General features: G+C 47.8%; 1 long non-coding RNA gene across 1 annotated transcript; it reads left to right on the plus strand.

Annotated features, from left to right (window-relative positions):
- The first annotated feature begins 115 nt into the window (after positions 1 to 115).
- On the plus strand, positions 116 to 20,744 carry LOC147360547 (uncharacterized). Its single transcript, XR_015138673.1, has 2 exons — positions 116 to 1,377; positions 19,501 to 20,744. It is a non-coding gene; the product is annotated as an uncharacterized LOC147360547 (long non-coding RNA).
- Positions 20,745 to 21,287: the final 543 nt, after the last annotated feature.

A 21,287-nucleotide genomic window follows, 5' to 3' on the forward strand; every position in this document is an offset into this window, starting at 1 on the left:
AGCAGATTCATCTAAAGTCAGTTATGGAGCAAGATGAGCAAGGGGGCTGCTTGAATTGCAAGGAAGGAGCAGATCTGGGGGACTGTCTGAGGAAGATAAAACATTCAAGGTGGTTGGGAAGAGATATTTTTGGGGGAACGATGGCTCCTTCCCCTGGTGCCACCCTTGTCGGCTTCGTAGCGATGCACACCTTTGTCTTCTGGCCCCACAGGCACAGAGGTATTGAGCAGGATCCCAGGGAGAAGACAGTCGTAGCCAACAGTGGACCTTCGCATTTTATTTTGCCTTGCTACTCATGATCCTTGAGTAGCATTTTATTTTGCTCTGCTACTCACGATTCTTGAGAATTAAAAGCCAGAAGTGACCATGTTTGCTTGATCTTCTCTATCAATTACAATGTTTTTAAGCCTCCGAGACTTACAAGACATCTGGGGGGGTGGGAGTGCCAGGCTCTTCTCCCTTCCTTCTTTCTTTTGAGTCGAGCATTGGAGACCATCAGGGAATGGGACTAAGAGACTCAGCCAGAGAGCCAGGAGAAATCTAGTATTCTGGGGTTTGAGCACATCTAACCTGAGAAAGCCCAAGAACTTCTTGTTTTAATTAAACAAACTTTAGAGAGTTTCGACTTTGATGAACTGATAGAATTGGGTACTGATTTACCCTTCAGGCTGTTTGGCAGCACGGGAGGAGCTGCCAGTGTTCATGGGAAGCACTCCTCCTGGGCTCGAGCCCTCATAGCTGCTGCAGACCCAGAGAGGAGGAGAAGGGTCAAGGAGTGCCAGGAGCCGGGAGACAGAGAGTCCCAGTGCTCCTGGGATCTGTGTGGAGGTCTAGAAGGAGAGTCCATGGAGTTGTGTGTGAGATGGGCTACAAGGCTTGCAGGATCCAGTGCAGAACACCCATGCAGGACTCCTTGTGAAACCATGGGTACGCATTAGTTAAATCCATTACACCTGTAACCTGCCTTCACACATCAAGGTCATTTAAATCATTGCTTGTCCTCCAAGGGGCACCTAAACAACAAGATATTTGCATATGTTCCGAGAACTTGGAGTCAGCTGTGTCTAGTTCAAGCTAAGTCGGTTAAGACTGGATGGGACAACCACCCCTCCAACTGGCCATGTGTGAGTGTCTGCCCGGTGACCTTGTGATGTCAGGAAGCTGAAAAGCCCACCTCCGCTTGTTAACATGCAGCGGCCTGGGGCTTGGTTACACTGTGTAGGTGACAGTTACTGCACCTTTTTCCAACCAGCTTTCCCCATGCTGCCCTCGCCTAAGACTGCCCTTTTTTTTTTATCCCATGAAAACACCCAAACCCCTTGCCTCCAGGAAGGGTCGCCTGGGAGTCGGTCTCTCATCTCCTCACCTGGCTGCCATGTGAGTAAACCCTTTCTTTGCTGCACATCTTTGCATCTTAGCATTTTGGCTTGTGGGTCGGACACTGGTTCAGCAACACTGAACAAACACAGTTCAAAATTACTGAGAATTTCAAGATGGCGATGGTGGAACCAAGCTAGGAGCCCTTCTGAGCATGGGGTCCATCACCTGGCCAGGTTGCAGGCCTGGGAAATCCAGCACAAGGGGCTTTTCGAGCTGGAGACCTGCCTTTGCTGCCTGCTAAATCCCCACAGGGAACAAACTTTACACTGAGTCTCAGTTTCCTCATTTATAAATGGATGTGATTACTGGCTACCACTTATCTATCAGCCTTATTAGGAGGCCGAATGGAAAGAAATGATGTACATAGACAATTATTTTTTTAATCCTAATCTCACACAAGGAAAAGATACAGTCTTCAAAGTTTGCCCTGAACTTTAGTCACTCCTATTTTTACTTAAAAGTTTCTTACGGAAGCGTATCTTTGAATGTTCTTCAAAGTAATGGAATTGGACTTATAGAAATTGTCAGGATAGTCAATCATCCCACCCCACCCCCGGAAGACATGTATTCTGTAAAGCCCCAAATCCTTTTATATGAATTCTTAAGTATCTCAAAGCTGAAGCAAATCAAGTTACCTGTTATTCACACCATTATGAATCCACTTGGGTCCTTCTGTCACTGAAGATGTGATTTCTTTTCTCTTCACTGGCAGGAATGCTCAGAATTGTTGAGATCTGAGTGGTATTGAGTGCGGGGAAATTGTAAGAATTAATAACTGCGGGGGGCTGGAATGAATGAATGCAAGCAACTTTCTGCCAGGCGTGTGTCATTAATCCTTGCAGCATTCCAGAATGATGCTCTAAGTGACAAGAGGTGGGCGAGAAACGGAAGAGGCAGAGGGATCAAGAATTCGTGACGGGGAAAGAGCCCCGTGGGATCGGGGAGGTCGTGTATCGAACACGAGCTCATCACCTCCCCTCTCTTCTTTCCTCCCTTCTCCTCTCTTATCTTTGAACAGACCTCCATTATGGAGTATGTCAATTCCTATATATCTATACAATTGGCAAGAACCACCAAGGTCAAGTCTGGTGCCCAGTATCAGCTCCCCTTCAACACCACCTGAGGGAGCTGGCATGGTGGTGGGGGGTGTATTTCGTACCATCTGCAGAAGCATTAGAACTTTCTCTAGCACACTTCTGTTCATCTCATGTAAGGTACTCACAGCAAAGGCTTTCCGCGTCTTCCTCCATGGTAGATTGCATAGTGTGAATGTCCCCTTTGGCTATCGTGGTGTTAGATATGTATCAGTCTCAGAAAGTGGGTGGAGAGAAAGCCCACCTGGACACAGAGATAAGCAATAGAGGCACTCCAGAGATGCTTACTACTAGTACTACTACGTTACTTCAGTTGTGTCCGACTCTGTGCGACCCCATAGACGGCAGCCCACCAGGCTCCCCCGTCCCTGGGATTCTCCAGGCAAGAACGCTGGAGTGGGTTGCCATTTCCTTCTCCAATGCATCAAAGTGAAAAGTGAAAGTGAGGTTGCTCAGTCATGTCCAAGCTTCCAGGCTCCTCCGTCCATGGGATTTTCCAGGCAAGAGTACTGGAGTAGGGTGCCGTTGCCTTCTCCACCAGAGATGCTTATAATGTAATATATAATGGGATGAAGAAGTGGGTATTGACAGTCTGCAGGTGAGGAAAACTTCCTTGGGGAGGACATAAGCAAGAATAAGCCAAGCCAGGCAATGGAGTACGGGCGCCCCAAGTGATGGGGAGAGCCTCAGCAGAGGCTTGGGGAAGGTCCGTGTGGGGCACTGTGCTGGGAAAAGGCCAGGGAACTTGGGCTGTTCCAGCACCTGTTGTGCACTGGGGAGAGGTGGGAGAGAGCAGACGTTGCTGGAAAGAGAGAGAGATGAGGAATTCATGACCACCTCCATGACCCATGAGCTATCTCAGAGTGCCAGCTCCCTGTCTGAAACATGAGCTTCAAAGGGGACTGAGTTGTCTAGGTCAAGACAGGTTTCTATTTTGCTGTTTTCAGACACCTCTGTGGGCTCCACCTCCCCAGGTGCTCCCTGGCACCATCGCCCAGAAAAGAGGGGTGGCTGTTGAGCACGGCCCTTGCTAAGCTTCTGTCTGTCTAGACCACGAACCTGCCATCCTTCATCTCACTGTTTGGGTCTGGCACACGTGGCGGGTGCTTATCTAACATGTGTTGGATGAATAAATACACATGCAAATAATGAGTCCTACAGAGCAGGGATCAGCAAAACTTTCCTGAAAAGGACCAGATAGTAAATACCTTTGGCCATCTGGGCCATATACGTCTGTTGCAGCTACTCTGCTGTTTTAACTGGAAAAACAACCCTCGATAATACGTATGTGAGTGGATGAGATGGTTTGGCTGTGTTCCATAAAGCTTCATTTGCCAAAACAGTCAGTGAGCTGCAGTTTGCCAACGCTTGCACTGGAGTACTCCATGAGGAGTGAGTTTTCTATGTTCTTGTCCATCTGAAATGTCTTTACTTTGGAATTTATAGATTATAGTTTGGCTGGGGATAGAATTTTAGGTTGACAGCTGTATTCCCTCAGTTGCTTGAAAATGTTATTTCATTCTCTCCTGGTGTCAGTTATTAATGGTGGAAAATTTCTAAGAGTGCCTTTCTTGTGTGCATAATTTGTCTCTTCTCTCTGTTGATTTAGGAATTTTCTCCTTATCCTTGATGGTTTGCAGTTTCAGTAGCAAGGGTCTAGCTGGGGATTATTTTTTTTCCCTCCAGTGTGTATCAATTAGTACTTGGTATCTATTTTCAATCTGAGGATCTCTCCCACCCATCTCCTATTTTAAAAGTTTCTGGAAGGCTTTTTGCTCTGCCCCCAATACTGCTGCTCTGCCATTCTGTTTCTCAGGAGTGCCTATTAATTGAATTTCATTTTTAAGGTATATTTCTTATTAAAGTATAGTTTGATTTACAGCATTGTACAGTTTCAGGTATATAGTAAAATGATTGAGTTGTCCATTATATACACATATCTATATATATAGATATAGATATTTTCTTTTTCAGATTCCTTTCCCTTATAGGTTATTACAAAATACTGAGTATAGTTCCTTGTACTATACAGCAGATCCTTGTTGGCTATCTATTTTATATATAGTAGTACGTATACATTAATCCAGAACTCCTAATTTACCCTTTCCCTCCCTTTCTCCTTTGGTAACCACAAGTTTTTTTTTTCAGAGAGTCTGGGAGTCTGTTTCTGTTTTGGATATTAGTTCATTTGTATCATGATTTTTAGATTCCACATGTAAATGATACTGTAAGACAAATATATACTATATTTGTTTTTGTCTGACTTAGTGTGATAATTTCCAGGTTCATCCATGTTGCTGCAAATGGCATTATTTCATTCTTTTTTATGGCTGAGTAATATTCCATTGTGTATATGTACCACATCTCCTTTATCCATTCCTCTGTCGATGGACATTTAGGTTGCTTTCATGTCTTGGCTCGGAGAAGGCAATGGCACCCCACTCCGATACTCCTGCCTGGAAAATCCCATGGACGGGGGAGCCTGGTAGGCCGCAGTCCATGGGGTCGCTGAGGCTCGGACACGACTGAGCGACTTCACTTTTACTTTTCACTTTCACGAATTGGAGAAGGCAATGGCACCGCACTCCAGTACTCTTGCCTGGAAAATCCCAGGGACGGGGGAGCCTGGTGGGCTGCCGTCTATGGGGTCGCACAGAGTCGGACACGACTGAAGCGACTTAGCAGCAGCAGCAGCATGTCTTGGCTGTTGTAAATAGTGCTGCTATGACCATTGTTGTTGCTGTTGTTCAATTGCTAAGTTGAATCTGATACTTTGTGACCCCACGGACGGCAGCATGCCAAGCTTCTCTTTCCTTCACTATCTCTGGAGTTTGCTCAAACTCATGTCCACTGAGTCTGTGATGCTATCTAACCATCTCATCCTCTTTGGTCCTCCTGCCCTCAATCTTTCCCAGCATCAGGGCATTTTCCAATGAGTCAGCTCTTCAAATCAGGTGGTGAAAGTATTGGAGCTTCAGCACCAGTCCTACCAATGAATATTCAGGGTTGATTTCCTTTAGGATTGACTGGTTTGATCTCCTTGCAGTTCAAGGGACTCTCAAGAGTCTTTTCCAGCACCAAAGTTCAAAACCATCAGTTCTTTGGTGCATTTATTTTCTTGAATTATGATATTCTCGAGATGGGCTCCCCTTTTTTTCCCTCAGATGAAGTCCTTACCAGGAGACATGAGAGCATGAAGCCTGGTTCTTGGTGATGCTTTGTCTCTGGCTCTACTTGTTGTGATTGCTGGTTGGCTGTATTTTACACTTGGATTTCATAAAATAGCATGTTCTTCTCTTAGAAAAATCCCTCCAGTTCCTGAAGCTCATGTAATGCGATACAAGTTCTAATGTGGGCATCCTCCTCTAACTTACCAAAGAGGATCCAGTAATTACCAGTTCTTATGGCTTCAAGTCCAAGGGAAAAGAGAGAGGTTTGAGTCCATTGCTCCTATAAAGTCTTGCATTCATTGGGACTGGACCAAACTGGATCATTGGTCTATAGCTGAACCAGTTACTGGGTCAAGAGGATACAGTATAAGAATTGGCCTGGGCTCTGATACTCTCTCTGCTCATGGACCAAAGGAAGTGTAGATGCTCTTCTCAGAAAGTGAGGGAAATGAGATATGGGCAGCTAAATGCATAGGGCTCTATTACAGGGGGCTGTAACCCAAGGGTGTTGATTAAGACATCATGTCTGCCTTGAATTAAGGGAACTAAGTGCTTGCAAGAGAAACTATGGTTTTCATCAATTTCCAGCCTGCCCATGTGAAATGCATCTTGACGGATATATTCAGGAACTTTTTTTTATTATTTTTTAAAATTTATTTATTTTAATTGGAGGCTAGTTACTTTACAATATTGTCATGGTTTTTGCCATACATTGATATCCATCAGCCATGGGTGTACATGTGTCCCCCATCCTATTCAGGGACTTCTTTCTAGGCACATCTTCTAGCAATTCTCATCAGAAGAGACTTGGTGCCATCTTTATTTCTCTCCATGCCCTGTGACCCAAGAAAGACCCTTAGACTTTAATTGGGGGAAAGAGAAAACTCAAAGGGAAAATATGCCTTCTTTTTAAGAAAAGTATATTAGAGGAGACTGCCTCTCAAACAGCAATGAGATCAATGAGTGTGTGTGTGTGTGTGTGTGTGAAACTTTACAGGGTCGCCCAAAAAACTATCACCTACAGCCATACCCAAGTCATACCCAGGGTCAGAGTGTCAAGTTTCAAAGTCAAACCTTTCATATTTTAAGTACTTGTGTACTCAGTTGCTTGAATCAAAAATCAGGGGAAACATTTTCCTAGTAACTAATAGATTTACTTGGGATCAAGGAGTCCTAAATGCAGGTAGAGGTTAGAGATAAGAAAGCAGCAGTATGAATCAGAATTACTCTTGAATCTTCTTCAAAGTTATTTGGTAACAGAGGGACTTCCAACTGGCTCAGGAAGTTTAATTGTGATCCCAGCTTAGAACTGGGATAGGATGAGTTCTAGAGGTTTTTACCTTTTCTCTTGGTCTTCCCTGGTGGCTCAGATGGTAAAGAATCTGCCTGCAATGGAGGAGACCTGGGTTCGATCCTGGGGTCAGGAAGATCCCCTGGAGAAGGGAATGGCAATCCATTCCAGTATCCTTGCCTGGAGAATTCTATGGATTAGAGGAGTCTGGCAGGCTACAGTTCATGAAGCTGCAAAGAGTTGGACACGACTGAACAGCTAACAGTTTCACTTTTGACTTGGTTTCTATAAACATTAAGTCAGTATTTGCGGGGGGGGAAGTCAGTTCCTAAGAATGCACTATTTACCAGATACTCTTAAGGTAAAGTCAGTGCAGATCCTTCATGTGGCTGTGAGCCCATATTTGATCTGGTCCTTCTTCATCCACAATCTCATCTTTTTAATTATTTTTAAAAGTTAACTATCATTGATGGACAACATACATGGTCTTAGTTTCAGGTATACAATCTCAGATCGTTTTCCATTATAGGTTATTACAAGATATTGACTGTAGGTCCCCGTGCAATACCTGGGGACCTATAGTCAAATACCTGGTATTTATCTATTAATATAACAACCTCATCTTGCCCAGTTACTCCTGATGCTCCAGCCACACAAGACTCCTTGCAGCTTCCTGAATTCCTCTCCTCCTAGTGACCTTCACTATGCACACCAAGTCCTCATCCACATGGTCCTGTCTCAGGAGGGAGCCACAAAGAGGCACAACTCAGTGACCAGAAAGACTTGAGTCCTTTACTTGAATCTCCCAGATGTGGGGAAGGGAGACTGAGCAGATGGATGCCTGTGAGCATCTCCCCGCACACCTGCCCCTGCTCGCACCTTCTCCACATCTCCAGTGAGCTGAGAGCCCCTCCCCAGGGTCACCCCCCAGAGGGCCCAGAGAGCTGGCCTGTGAAGGGTTCACCCTTTGGGGCGGGTCGGTCAAGGAGCCAGAGGGAGAGGTAAAGTTGAGGGTGCAGGCCTCCTTGTTCATTCATGAGGACTTTGCCCTGCACACACTTCCTTTGTCACTTTGCTTATTGTCGCCTTCATCAGGTAGAGCTGAAGTCTGCCGTGTTCACGGCGTGATCACAGCACTCAGCCCACCACTTAGCGCTCACAGGAAGCACCGCCTGGTCCCTGCCTGCAGGGTGCACCATCCAGCAGAAAGCAAGCCAACAGACCGAGCATGATCAGCCTGGGAGCTCGGTGACCTGTAGGATGCTACAGGAGCAAGGGCCAAGCAGACCTCTTCTCCGGGGCACCTAACAGGTACCTGCCAACCGCGGGGCTCTTCCACTCTCTCACCAAGAGTCCCCACATTCTGGCATGTTTATTGATTCAGATCAGTGCTAATGTCCCCTTAGGAGCAATTAGCCTCTCAAGTTCTCACTTTTTTCATCTGAGAAGTGAGGATGCTTTCCCAGAGCTGTTCATAGGCTTCCACAGGCCTCAGTCACGGTCATGGTCAGCAGACTCGGGTTACTATGTACCGACTACAGGAAGTGCACCGGCAGCCGCACAGGATGACTTTACGGGGGCTGCAAAATTCCCCAAAAGCTTTGTTTTTCTTTGGACAGGTATCTGGAATTAGGTTCAGTGAAGGTGGAAAAGATCACAATGCAAACTCTCATGATTTTCAACATTTGGGTGTTTTATTAAGAAGCAATTATTCATTTGGGTTGGGCGTGTTGAATTTGAATTAATTCACACAGTTACGTGCGGATATGGTAGAGTTGTACTTACTAGTTGACACAATGCTATGTTTTGAAGGCATGTAATGAAGCATTTATCAATTCTGTTTTGCAAGGTTTGTTTGTATTTTTGAGCCAGTAGATTTTTTTTTTTCCAGCCTTGAAATGCGATCCCTTGGAAGTTTTCTCACCCAAAACCTTGTTCCTATAAGGAAGTGCTTCAGGGTAAAATGGCTCCAGATTGCCATTTGGGTTCTTTTTTTCTTTATCTTTTTGTTACTTGGGTTCTTAATTATTACGGCTCCAAGAACTGCCTACATTCAAATGATCAGTCTTTGGAAATAAAGCAACATGCTTCAAGTTGGGGGTTAGCTTCTGTGAACAGTTCAGTTAGCCATTACTTTGCAACCCCCATGGACTGTAGTCCACCAGACTTCTCTGTCCATGGAATTTTCCAGGCAAGAATACTGGAATGGGTTGCCATTCCCTTTTCCAGGAGATCTTCCCAACCTAGGGGGGGTCTTCCACCTTGCAGGCATATTCTTTACTGTCTGAGCAACCAGGAAAGCCTACTTTGTAGCAGATCATCCTAAAATTTAGTGGATTAAAAAAATAGTCATTTGTTATTTTCCCCACAAGTCTGTGAACCATCTGTGTGGTTCTATTGACCAGGCTTGGCTGCTGTCCGCAGGTTGGCTTATAATGTGCCATCAGCTGGTGGCCTGGCTCAGGGCTGTCTGAGCCAGCATGGCCTTGGCTGAGCTGACCTGGCTCCTCTCCATGTGGTCACTCGTCTTTCCACAGGCTGGCCTCCTGCTGGAGGCAGGAGTGTGAAAGAGAGGGGTGATGCTGGGTGTCTGGGGGTGCATCAGCTTCTGAAAGCAAAGCACAAGGTGGCTTGTATTCGAGGAGTCCAGAAACGAACTCTCTTTCTGGATATTAGGGGCCCTAAAATCCTATTGCAAAGGGCGTGGATATGGAGAGAGGTGGGAAATTGGAGTTACAGTTGTGTATTTATCAGAGATGGACAGCAAATCCCTCATTCATGTTTCATATTTCAACAAAACCTTTAGCTCTGGCAAGAAATGGAACCTCACTCTATCCCAATTCTGTCTGTCCCATATGATGCAATTTATGTTGCCTGGACCTTATGTCAAGTGGCAAAGATGCAACCTGTGCATTCGCCAGCACCGAGTGGCGTGGTGGTCAAGCGTTCATGTTGGTTCCGAAGTCTTAGCAGAGGACTTGGGCTCTGAGGTTTGTACCTCTGCTGTTCACTAGCCATCTGCCTTTGAGCCAATGAATCGATCTTCTGAATTCCGGTTGTTTTCAAGATGGAGTGGCAGTGTTGTCTCCCTCAGAGGGCTGCCATGTGGACTTGGGTGATATATGCTGAGGGCTTGACATGCTCATTAACGTCTTCAATAAATATAACTGTTCTTGCTGTTTTGCTGGCCCCCTCTGGAGCCCAGCACCATGTCTGTGGCTGGGGAGGTCTGTTGCATGAATGAGCAAATGATTTGAGACCTGCTCCTCAAGAGCAGAGCAATAGAGTGCAGGCCAGAAAAAGAAGGCAAGGACGGTTGGCCAGGCTCCAGGGGTCTCTTGAGGAACGACACAGAACCCTGGTACCCTGTTGTGTGTCGAATGTCTGGACTGCTACAAAGCTAATGGGTGAATAACCCGAGGCTTCTGAAGGATGGGAAAAGGGCTTTTTCTGAGAAATCTGAGATGATGCTTTTCTCTTGTTGTTGTTCAGTCGCTCAGTCATGTCTGACTCTTGATGACCCCATGGACTTCAGCGCACCAGGCTTCCCTGTCCTTCACCATCTCCCAGAGTTTGTTTAAATTCACATCCATTGAATCAATGATGCCATCCAACCTTTGTCACCCTGTTCTCCTCCTGCCCTCAATCTTTCCCAGCAAGAGGGTCTTTTCCAATGAGTCAGCTCTTCTTTTCTCTGATAGAACGTAAAACCACAGTGACAGCAAAGGGTAACCTAATACTGCTGGAGAGGTTCCAAGCTCTTTCTGAACCAGGCACGGATGAAGGTCTGGGCAGAAGCCTGTCTTCTGATGGACAGTCCTTGCTGAAGGACAGATGGGGCCTCATTGCTACGGGAGGTGGCGGGGGCCGGGGGCTTTAGTGGGAGAGGATTAAAATGTTCATGGGGTCAGGAATGGGCTGGGAAAGGCACTGGTTACATCCGAAATGGGACACTTGGACCCTTTTGGCTCACGAGAAAGCTTCTAGGCCTGGGAGTTCCTGAACGCAAATGCTGGGAAAATCCTCAGAAAACTTTGGGACTTGGCTCCCTGCAGCTGGGCAGCAGCTGTGTGCCTGGAATTGGAGCCAACCACAAGTGGTGCCCACCTGCTCTGGTTCTCACATTTACCCCAACCTCATTGGGGAGGAGTGGCCTGCCATCTCCCACTGGGGAGTTGTGGGGGAATACAGAGGAAGCTGGAAAGCAACTGTATGTTGAGAGGATTAGGGAGATGGGTGTTCAGCCTGCAAGCCTCCCAGAGCCTCAGGGTTAATTAGCAATAAGGTCCGGAACAGGAGAATTTGCACTATTTTGCACTCAGGTTTGAATTAAATCATCCCCTGATGTCAGATTTTCTGCACCTGCAGAATTGTGTGGCCCGCACTGGGTAATGTGGGCTCCATAAATTTCGAGTTTATAATTGTTCTAGTAGGGAACGGATTGGATTTTCCAATTATCTGTGAAAAAGCAAATTAAGAGCATAATCCTGATGGCATGGGACGTGCCTATAGAAAGAAAGTCCATGCCCTTTCTGCACATCTGTTACTGTGTCGTAAATTAATAGGGTAATTACTGATGAGTCTTTTCCAAGTTGATCAGGATTCTGGTGGGCGACATGCTCTTGGTTTTGGTTGTGCCTTGAGTCACACACAGAAGCACTTGATGTAGCTCATTACAACTGTTTCCTTTTTGATGCACTGGGAATAGTAAATCCACAGTGAAGCTGATAAGGAATTTAGGGCTCATGTCCAGAGTCAGGTGGCCTGGGTTCCAGCCTCAGTTCTGCTACCTGCTGCCCTGGTTGAGTCCTTACCGTCTCTGAGCCTCAACTTTTCCACCTGTAAAATGGGGGTAATAGAGCCTCCTGCCAACAGTCATAAGCAATGTGCCAGGTTGGCCAGAAGGACCACTTTGGGGGTGGATCCTCCAGCATCGAGTCAGAAGCCTGCAGCCAAGGGCCGGTCCTGATGGCAGCCTCAGGAAAGACCCCCAAGCAGGAACCACTCAACTAAGCCCTCCTACATGCCTGACTCCCAGAAGCTTTTCTAAAAAGTTTTAATTTATTTGACTGCATTGGGCCTTAGTTGCATTTCTCAGGTTTAGTTGGTCCAAGCCATGTGGGGCTTGACCAGGGATGGAACCTGTGTTTCCTGCATTAGAATGTGGATTCTTAACCAAAAACTTTTAAGATAATAAACTGCTTAATTACTGTAAGCCAAAAAATACTGCTAATAGTAATACTGACCAATAGGGTTAGTCTGAGGATGAAATGAGTCAATGTTGGAGAAGTGCTTAGGATGGTCTTAGCATAGTGTAAGAGCGTGTAAATGTTAGAGGTAGTGAGCTTCACTCTGATGTGTGAAGGAAAAGAGCAGATAAATGGGGGATTGAGTTGCTAGATTTAGCAAACTAAAGTGTGGGAAACCCAGTGCAATTTGAATTTCAGATAAACAATACATTTTTAGTAGAAGTCTATTCCATACAATCGTTGGGACATACTATGCTGAAAAATTACTGGTTGTTTATCTGAAATTCAAACTGAACTGTGTGTCCTGTATTTCTTCTGGTAACCCAAGATCGAGGGGATTTCGTTCTACACTTTCCAACAGATGTCTGTCTCTGGCCTGGTTCAGCCCCTTTACTCCCTAATTGGAAAACAAAACAAAACAGCAGTTTTCTGAGTATAGAACTGACTTGGGCAATTACCAAACCTGACAGGAATACAGAGGAATTACCATTTGCATCGCATCCTGGCAGAAGTGCAAACTGGAAGGATCCATCTGTAAACAGTCTGTCGAAATGATAGGAGAACTTGCAAATGTTCATACCCTGAACTTTGATCACAAAGGTATTCATCACTATGTTACTCAAAATAGCAAAAAACCTGAGGGGAAAAAACCTGTTGCATAATTTGAAATATTCCCCAAAATTTTCTAGCAAGAAGCAAGGAATCTGATGATGGCTATCAAAGATTTCGGTGGGGTTAGAAAAAAAACATGATGTAGTCTTCTGGTTGGGCTGTTGTCATCTTGGGGATGGACATTTGGAGGTGACTGTCCATGTTCAGAGGGGTTCCTCCTGCAGATGCACTGGCCCCTTTACCATTCAGAGTTCACTCACACACCATCAGCTGATTCCTTGACCGAGCGACTTACGCTCATAGAAATGAAATCAGAGTATTGGATTGGTGTCTTAGGAAACATATAAAATGCATTGAAAATTCCTTTCACGAATAACCCATCAGGAACAACAGTTTTGCCTAATGACGTCTGAGGTGGTATAAGGGCTCCAGACAGGCTCAGGTCAGGCTGGCAGCAGTGCACTGGGAGGGTGCTCTTGTGGTTTCAATTCCAGCGTGGGGTGAGGCTCCCTGTTGCCAAAGCAGTCACAGGCTTGCCAGATCCTGGAATGCTGGGGGACGGGGGAAGGGGGGGCGGTAAACGGTGGTCTGGCCAAGCTGAGGCTGGAATCTAAAGCATTGCCTCATGTTTGGGGAGTTGATGGGCTGTGGGTTCCCTATAACGTTGATGTGTGTGAAAGAGTTTGGGGCAACAGAGGCTTTCCTGTAGGGCAGAAACAAGGCAGGAGGGTTCTGTGGGGTCTCCCTGATCTCTCTTTCTCTTGCCCTGTGGACTCGAGCTGCAGTTTCACAAGACTGTGGAATCAGCCCCGGGGGCCAGGGTTCAGGATAGGGCTTCTACCCCATTTGTGCTGCAAGCCCAGAGTTCAGGGCCAGCACCCCCACTAGACACAGTGAGCAGAGCGCAGGGGCATGTAAGGCTTCCAGGTCCCTTTGACAATGCTGACATTTCAAGTCAGAAGAAAAATGAACATTAGGAAAATAAGTATCTAATAACACATCCCGCCTGGGTTACATTCATCCTTACACCAACGCAGTTGTAAAATACGCTATTCCATACTTTTTTATAGAAGAAGGGGACCAGTAAGGAGAAAGTGCCTGGGACCCACTAAAACCATCACGTGGTTCTGGGCACCTTCAACATCTGCTCAGCAAGGTCTTTCTCTGAGGATGGATTTTCTCCTGGAAGTTCAGGAAAAGGAAGCAGGGCCGGTGTCCTGCTAGAGGCTGTGCATGGCCTTGTGTCTGTAAAACTTGAGAGGACCGTGGGGACTCCGAGAAATTCTACCTGTGCAGGTGGGGGCAGAAGCCAGGAGGCAGCATTGATGCCCTGCCGTCAAAAGCTGGGCTGGGGTGCAGCCCAAACATCCGAGCATCACCTTAATCAGCAGCACCCCAGGAGGTCCAAGGGCTCGGAACTGGAAACCTGGTCTCCTCATATCTCTGGGTGCCCACTGCAAGCTCCTCGACCGCTCTCTACCTCAGTTTCCCCATCTGTAAAGTGGAGTCAGTAAGGATACTTCCTTGTAAGATGGTTATGAGGGCTATGGGAGCTGGTGCTTGTAAGCACTTAGCAGGGTCTGTGCTGGGGTCTGTGCCCGTAGCATTCTATGTGTCTGCCATGCAGCCCTCCATCATCTGGTGGCCCACCTTGTGTGGCCTGAGAAGTTCCCTCTGGCCGCGGTAAGCCCCAGCCTGATCTGGATTATGGGAACAATGTGTACCGTGACAGACCAGGAATCCCTGACTGGTCATCTCTGCAAAGAGTCATGTGTTGAAAGACCAGCAGGAGGCAGGGTGCTCACTCGAGGGATGCTGGGGTTCACTCATAAAGGGCAGTGTGCTGCTTCAGCCTTGTGGTGAGGCTGGGGTGCCTGCCTGGGAGCAGCTGGGGAGATGGATGTGGATGAAAGGGGAGTCTTCCAGCTTGTCCTTCAAACAACTCAGAATCACACATAAACCAGAGGGCCTGGTGGAAACAGTTCAGAACTGACTGGGCGCCAGGCTCTGGGCTCGGCCCTGGGGCTCTGGGGCTGGGCCTTGCCTACTAGAATCCCACAGCAGTATCCAGGAGCCATTGGGAGCGTGATCAAAGTTTAAGAGACAGCAACGGACTTGGGGGCAGGGTGATGAGCATTCTGGAGACCACAGTATAGGGCAGTTGTTAAGCCTCTAAGCCCAAAGCCTAATGGCCAGGGCGTAAATTTGGGCTCCCCACTTACTGGTTCTCTGACTTAGGGCAAGTTACTCGGCGTCTCTGTGCTGGTGGTTTTTGTGAGCGTTAAATGAGGTACTACATCTAAGTGTTTGGAAACCTGGCACAAGCTCCCTGTTATTGCTCTGCCCTGGGATTGTGGGAAGGCAGCCTGTAGTGAGGCCTCAAAGGATGAGCCTCCTTGGGCAGCCATAAAGTGGAGCGGGGAGGAGAGAAGTTAGGTTCACTCTAGAAGGGGCGGTTTTGGGATTCCTCACCAGTGGTGGTGGGTTTAGACAGAGCCCCAGAGACCCTAGGGCACTGCGACAACAGTCCAGCTGGGTACAAGGTGACAAAGGCGGGGGGCTGCTGGCAAGCTCCCAAGTCTGCTCAAGAGAGGTCCATGGGTCACAATGCGATGTGTCTCTCTCCTGGCCTATCCCATGTGGAGGGAGCTTGGCTGCTGCTGAACTCAGGTGCACGTGGAATACAGATTCTTTCCCAGAAAACTCCAGAGCCCCGAGTTCCTTTGTCAAAGAAAATGCCGCCTGGCAGCATGGTGACCGCCATCTGATGGGCGGCTGGGCTCCCCACTTACTGGCTCTGTGACTTAGGGCAAGTTACTCAGCTTCTCTGTGCTAGTGTCCTCATCTGTGATTTTTGTGAAGGTTAAATGAGATAATAATCTTAGCGTTTGGAAAACTTGCACAAGCTCCCTGTTATTGTTCTGCCCTGGGATTGGGGGAAGGCATCCGGAGAGCTTCCTGGAGAAGGCAGCCTTTAGTGTGGCCTCAAGATGCTTGTCCCCAAAGATGGGGACGAGGTGTCCTGGGGAGGTCACAGGGCAGTGGCATCTGCTTTGAGTCTGCCTTGTTCTCACTTTGCCGCGTGAGCTGCACATTTGTCCAGGAACAGCCTTGGGCATCTGCTCAGAGACATGGGTCTTGGTGATGGGGGTCCTCGTCATTTGCTCTGGGCTAAGGTCCCAGCTGCCTGTTTCATCAGATCGAACTCGTCTCTTATGTCTCCTGCATTGGTAGGTGGATTCTTTACCACTAGCACCACCTGGGAAGCCCATCTATGTCTCATAGGCAAGGAAACAGGAAAGGAGAGGGATTCAGGAGAACGGGTAGGGGCTAATATTGAACTGTGGACCTTGAACCACTTCTGTAGACCAGGGTTTCTCAGCTCCGCTGCAGCTGATGTTTTGTTTTGGGTCCTTCCCCGTCGTAGGGCTGTCTGTGTATGCAGGGTGTTTAGCAGCATCCCTGGCCTCTACCCATGAGATGCCAGTAGCACCCCCCAACACTTGTGACAACCAAAATGTCTGCAGATCTGCCAGATGTGCCCTGGGGGCAAAATCAATCTGGCTGAGAACTCATGCCTTAGGGAGGCTAAGGTGACCGCAGAGTGCCTCCCACTGCCCCCTTTCTTCCGACCCATCCCCAGCACCCACCCTCCCTGTGGGTCTGACCTGCTGGGCTGTGACATGCCTGACATGGTCAGGCTGTGGGCAAAGGTCTCCCAAGGGTTGAGACTTGCATGTGCCTTTCTGATTCATATTTTGTTTCACTGGCACTGCCTCAGAGCCTGAGTTAGTCTTGGGGGATTTCCATACACCTTCAGCCCCTTCCTGTTCCACATTATCAAGGCACTGGTTGCATTCAGGTTAGGCTGTTCAAAAGGTCAGTCATGGGGCGAAATCCCAGGGGTCTTGAAAGTTGCCTGCATGCTGTAGGAAAGAGTGTGAGGAGGTAGACACCTTGATACACAGCTGGGAGAAGCCGGAGTGATGGCCTCCTTTCTGGAGGGTCATCAGTGGCTGGGGCCAAGACGTGGAGTTGGTGTATTCTTGGATTCGGTGGTTCACCTCCAGGAAGAAACCCCTCAGTAGTGCAGGCATATAAGCCCAAGGTTGTCCATCCCAGGCCTGGTGAACAATGGAAAGTTGAGAGCAATTCAGTGCCCGCTGGTAGCCCACCAATCAGGTAAAGGCAAACACCAGGACCTCCTGGCACTGGCCACCTTTAGGCCCAGATGCATATTCATATTTAGGGATATGGTGTTCCTGGAAGATGAGAGGAAGTAGACACAGAGGGAGCAAGTCTGGGGCTTGTTTGTTATGCAGCAAATGCTATCTGATGTACAGGAGACAGAGGAGATACCTGTCACTGTGTGACAACCCAGAATCACACAACTGGTGGATGCTGGGTCCCGAGTGTAGACTCCAGCTCCAGTAGAGCCAGTCCCTGTAATAACAGAACCAGAGTCAATAGGAGGTTTGTTTCAATAACCTAAAAAAAAACTTACCAGAGAAAGAAGCAGCATCACGTCTTGACTGCTCATGGCCCGGAGTCTCTGCAGTGGCCCTTGTCTCCCAGGCTGAGCAGTGAGAGAACATCAGGCATGTTTGTAGCTCAGACTCTGTTTCTAAGCACCGCGTGGGGGCTTCTGGCTCATAGAAATGAACATATTGGGCTGCACTAAGGCGAGAGAAACACAACACAGACAATGATTCCAAAAGCAGCACTAATTGGAGTAACAGCAAAACTCATTTGGTGAAGCACGCGGCTGGGAGGAGCTCACAGTTCTAGAAAGTGCAACTGAGGGCAATGGATGTGAATGCTCTTCTGTGTCCACATGGCCCCTGGAAATCAAAGCTCTGCCAAGCAAAGGGGAGTTCAGGGGAGTGTGGGCAGGTGAGTCCTGAATCCTGGCCTGGACCCACTGCCACCCTCAGGACTTCGTGAGTCCTGACTTTGCCATTGTAATGTCGATAATAACTCTGCTTACCCACGAGGCAGAGAAGCGAGAGAATGGTGTCCAGAAAGATGGACAGGCCTGTAAAAAAGTGTGGCATCAAGGTCACGAGCATGGACTTCAGGTCAGGTCAGGTTTTCTCCTGCCTCTTGGCAGTTGTCACTTAAGTTTTCAGAGCCTCATTTTCCTTGTGGTAAAAGGGAAGATAGTAACACTTGACCTTGAAAACCAAAGGACAGATTATGGACAGAGGCTACATTAGGCCTTTCAAACACCAAACCTCCCTCCTCCAAGCACCTAGCACATACCTGTTATGTGTCAGGCTCTTGATGGACAGTGGCTGAGCTGCTAGAAAACCTAGGGTAGCTGTTTACTGAAATTTCCTATTGTATCTCCAAGTATAACCCACTACTTCATGGATCACTTTCACCTCCCCTCTTTGCTTATGCCATCTAACAGTGACAAATCTACTGTCCAGAAAGCATCAGCTTCCTCCTCTGTAAAACACAAGGAAAGGGCCATCCAGGTTGCTACCAACACTGACACCCTAGGACACCAAGATAAAATAAACACAGGTAAGCAGGTCACTCACTGAGGTTCTGTTTTTGCATTTGAATACGGCAGGGTTTTCCTAATGGATCTTAAACATGTATTCTGTAACGGCCTTTTACCTTTTCCAGGGATTATGTTGTAATCTAAACAAATACATAAGGAACAAAAAGTAGGCATGAGGACATGAACATTTAATGTGGCCTGCCCAAGGCGCTGGGCTGTTTGTCACTCTCTGCACAGATGGCATCATGCACCTCTCCTTTTCTCCCCTGAAGATATACAGCCAAACAGACCTCTTTAATGGGGGGACCATTTAATGTATCAGAAAAGCTATGAGTCTGTGCTTCAGCAGGCCACCCAGAAGACAATCTGGCTCTTAAAGATGTCAGTTAAGACAAGAAGGCCTGGGGCAAGTTCAGAGTAGCCCTCAGCTCTTTTATAGGAATTCCTCCTCACCACCTGCCCTTCCAAGGGGTGATGGTGTTGACAGATTGACTGGGCCAGGTCACCATTCTACAGCTCTCTGAGTAACCTGTGCATGGATGCTAAGTCACTTCAGTCATGTTTGACTCTTGCAACCCCAAGGACTGTAGCCACCAGTCTCCTCTGTCTATGGGATTCTCCAGGTAAGAATACTGGTGTGGTTGCCATTCCCTTCTTTAGGGGATCTTTCTGACCTGGGGAGCCAATCTGAGTCTGTTACGTCTCCTGCATTGGCAGGTGGGTTCTTTACTTTGCCAGTTACTAGTGCCTCCTTTTCACTTTCATGCATTGGAGAAGGAAATGGCAACCCACTCCAGTGTTCTTGCCTGGACAATCCCAGGGACGGGGAAGCCTGGTGGCTGCCGTCTATGGGGTCGCACAGAGTCGGACACGACTGAAGTGACTTAGCAGTAGCAGTGCCTCCTTAACCCTTTCCTTGCCTTCTGTTCTGCTTCTCCCACATCCTTACCCAGTGGCAGCCAGAGAACAAATTAGCCAGAAGCCCACCTCCCTCCCCACCTAGACTTGAGTGTCAGGGCACAGGAACTGAGTGTGTCTCATCACCAGGTAGGCTGGGGCTGTGTGCTCTCGCTTGATAGATCCTGGGTTCTTGAAGCCTCAGCACTCTCATCAGTAAACTGGAGGCAACAATATCCCTGACGCAGAGGCAGGATTACTATTTTCATTTTATTTATTTGTTGGCCTTGCCCTACAGCATGTGAGATCTTAGAGGGATTGAACCTGAATCTGCTGCATTGGAAGAGTGGAGTCGTGGCCATTGGACCTCCAGGGACATCCCACTATTCCCATGTTGGAGATGAGGCATCTGCACACTAAAATTTGATGACACTGCTTTAATTATCAGCAAGTCTTCCTTGCTTCCTTCCTTTGATCTACCCATCCAGTACCACCGAGTACCTCCATGATGTGATCTTCGCACGAAGCCCTTAGGAATACAGTGGTGATCCTTCGAGAGGTCCGTCGCTAATCATGGTGGGAAAGGACAATCAAATCAATACCTCTTTTTCAGCTCAGTCATATGAAGGGTGTTAACAGGTCGTGGGGACGCAGGGGAGGGAGGGCCCATTCTCCTGCGGGCAGGGCAGGGCAGGGGCAGAGCGAGGCAGGTGGGAGAAGCATGTAGGGGTGGGTGAGGCATGTATGCCAGCTTGCTGAGTTGGTACCCCACCTGCCAGCAGGAGACTTGTGCAAGCCTTAGCAAGTGAAGCGAAGTTTGAGGAGCGAAAAAGAAACAAACAGAAAAATGGCTTTCTCTCCCTCTGGAACCGTGGTGGCATTTCATAATCCCTTGGAGGCCTTGGAGTGGTTGAAACTTGCTTTCCCTGGTGGAGTGTGGTGGCAACTGTGCCACTCTTGTCTTGAAACCCTTCACCTGAGGATGGGCGGATGCTGTGCGCCTCCTCCCAGGGCGGGCGGGTGGTGTTCATCCACCTGAGCCTCAACCCGACTCAGCACTGAATTGTTCAAGGAATCCAGGACTGGTGCCACCGGAATGATCTGGGTCATTAGTAATTTGTTCCCAGGGGATGGCGGGGCTCCTTTCCTTCTTGCGGAGCACGTTGCCCTCTGCCCTTCACCCTGGCCTGCTGGATTCTGGCTGGTTCTACTTTTTCAGTGATGGTTCTGGGGGTCTCCTTGGGTAACCCTGTTCTCTGCTCCTCACAGCGTTTGGCCTCCCCAGATAGTGTTAGTCAGTCATTTCTTAAAATAGTCATCCACGATAGATTTCGCTGACCCCCAGTTGGCCACTGCTACGACCATTTGTTTCATTCTATCTGCACAGAGCAGAGACTGGTGGTCCCTGTCTCCTTAGCCAGAGCCCTGCTGGCCCACATGAGAGTCACGGCTGTGCCCTCTGCTGACGTGCTCTTCCCAACACACTCACTTGGCTGGCTCTTCCTGCCTCAGCCAAAGTACCCCTTTCGCTATCCCCTTAGGCCTTTAATTTTGCTTTTTAAATGAATGGAACTTTTTAAATGAAAAAGCAAAGTCAGAAGTATGCCTTTTGTGATAAAAGCCACTTCCCCTTCAGTTCAGTTGCTCAGTCGTGTCTAACTCTTTGCGACCCCATGGAATGCAGCACGCCAGGCTTCCCCGTCCGTCACCAACTCCCAGAGCTTACTCAAACTGATGTCCATTGAGTCAATGTTGCCATCCAACTATCTCATCCTCTGTTGTCTCCTTCTCCAGCCTTCAATCATTCCCAGAATCAGGGTCTTTTCAAATGAGTCAGTTCTTCATATCAGGTGGCCAAAGTATTGGAGTTTCAGCTTCAGCATCAGTCCTTCCAATGAATATTCAGGATTGATTTCCTTTAGGATGGACTGGTTGGATCTCCTTGCAGTCCAAGGGACTCTCAAGAGTCTTCTCCAACACCACAGTTTAAAAGCATCAATTCTTCGGCGCTCAGGTTTCTTTATAGTCCAACTCTCACATCCATACGTGACTACTGGAAAAACCATAGCCTTGACTAGACAGACC

The sequence above is a fragment of the Bos grunniens genome, chromosome 13, assembly GCF_055505025.1.
Source record: "Bos grunniens cultivar Pamir isolate PY7600 chromosome 13, Bosgru_T2T1.0, whole genome shotgun sequence".
Lineage (NCBI taxonomy): Eukaryota > Metazoa > Chordata > Mammalia > Artiodactyla > Bovidae > Bos > Bos grunniens.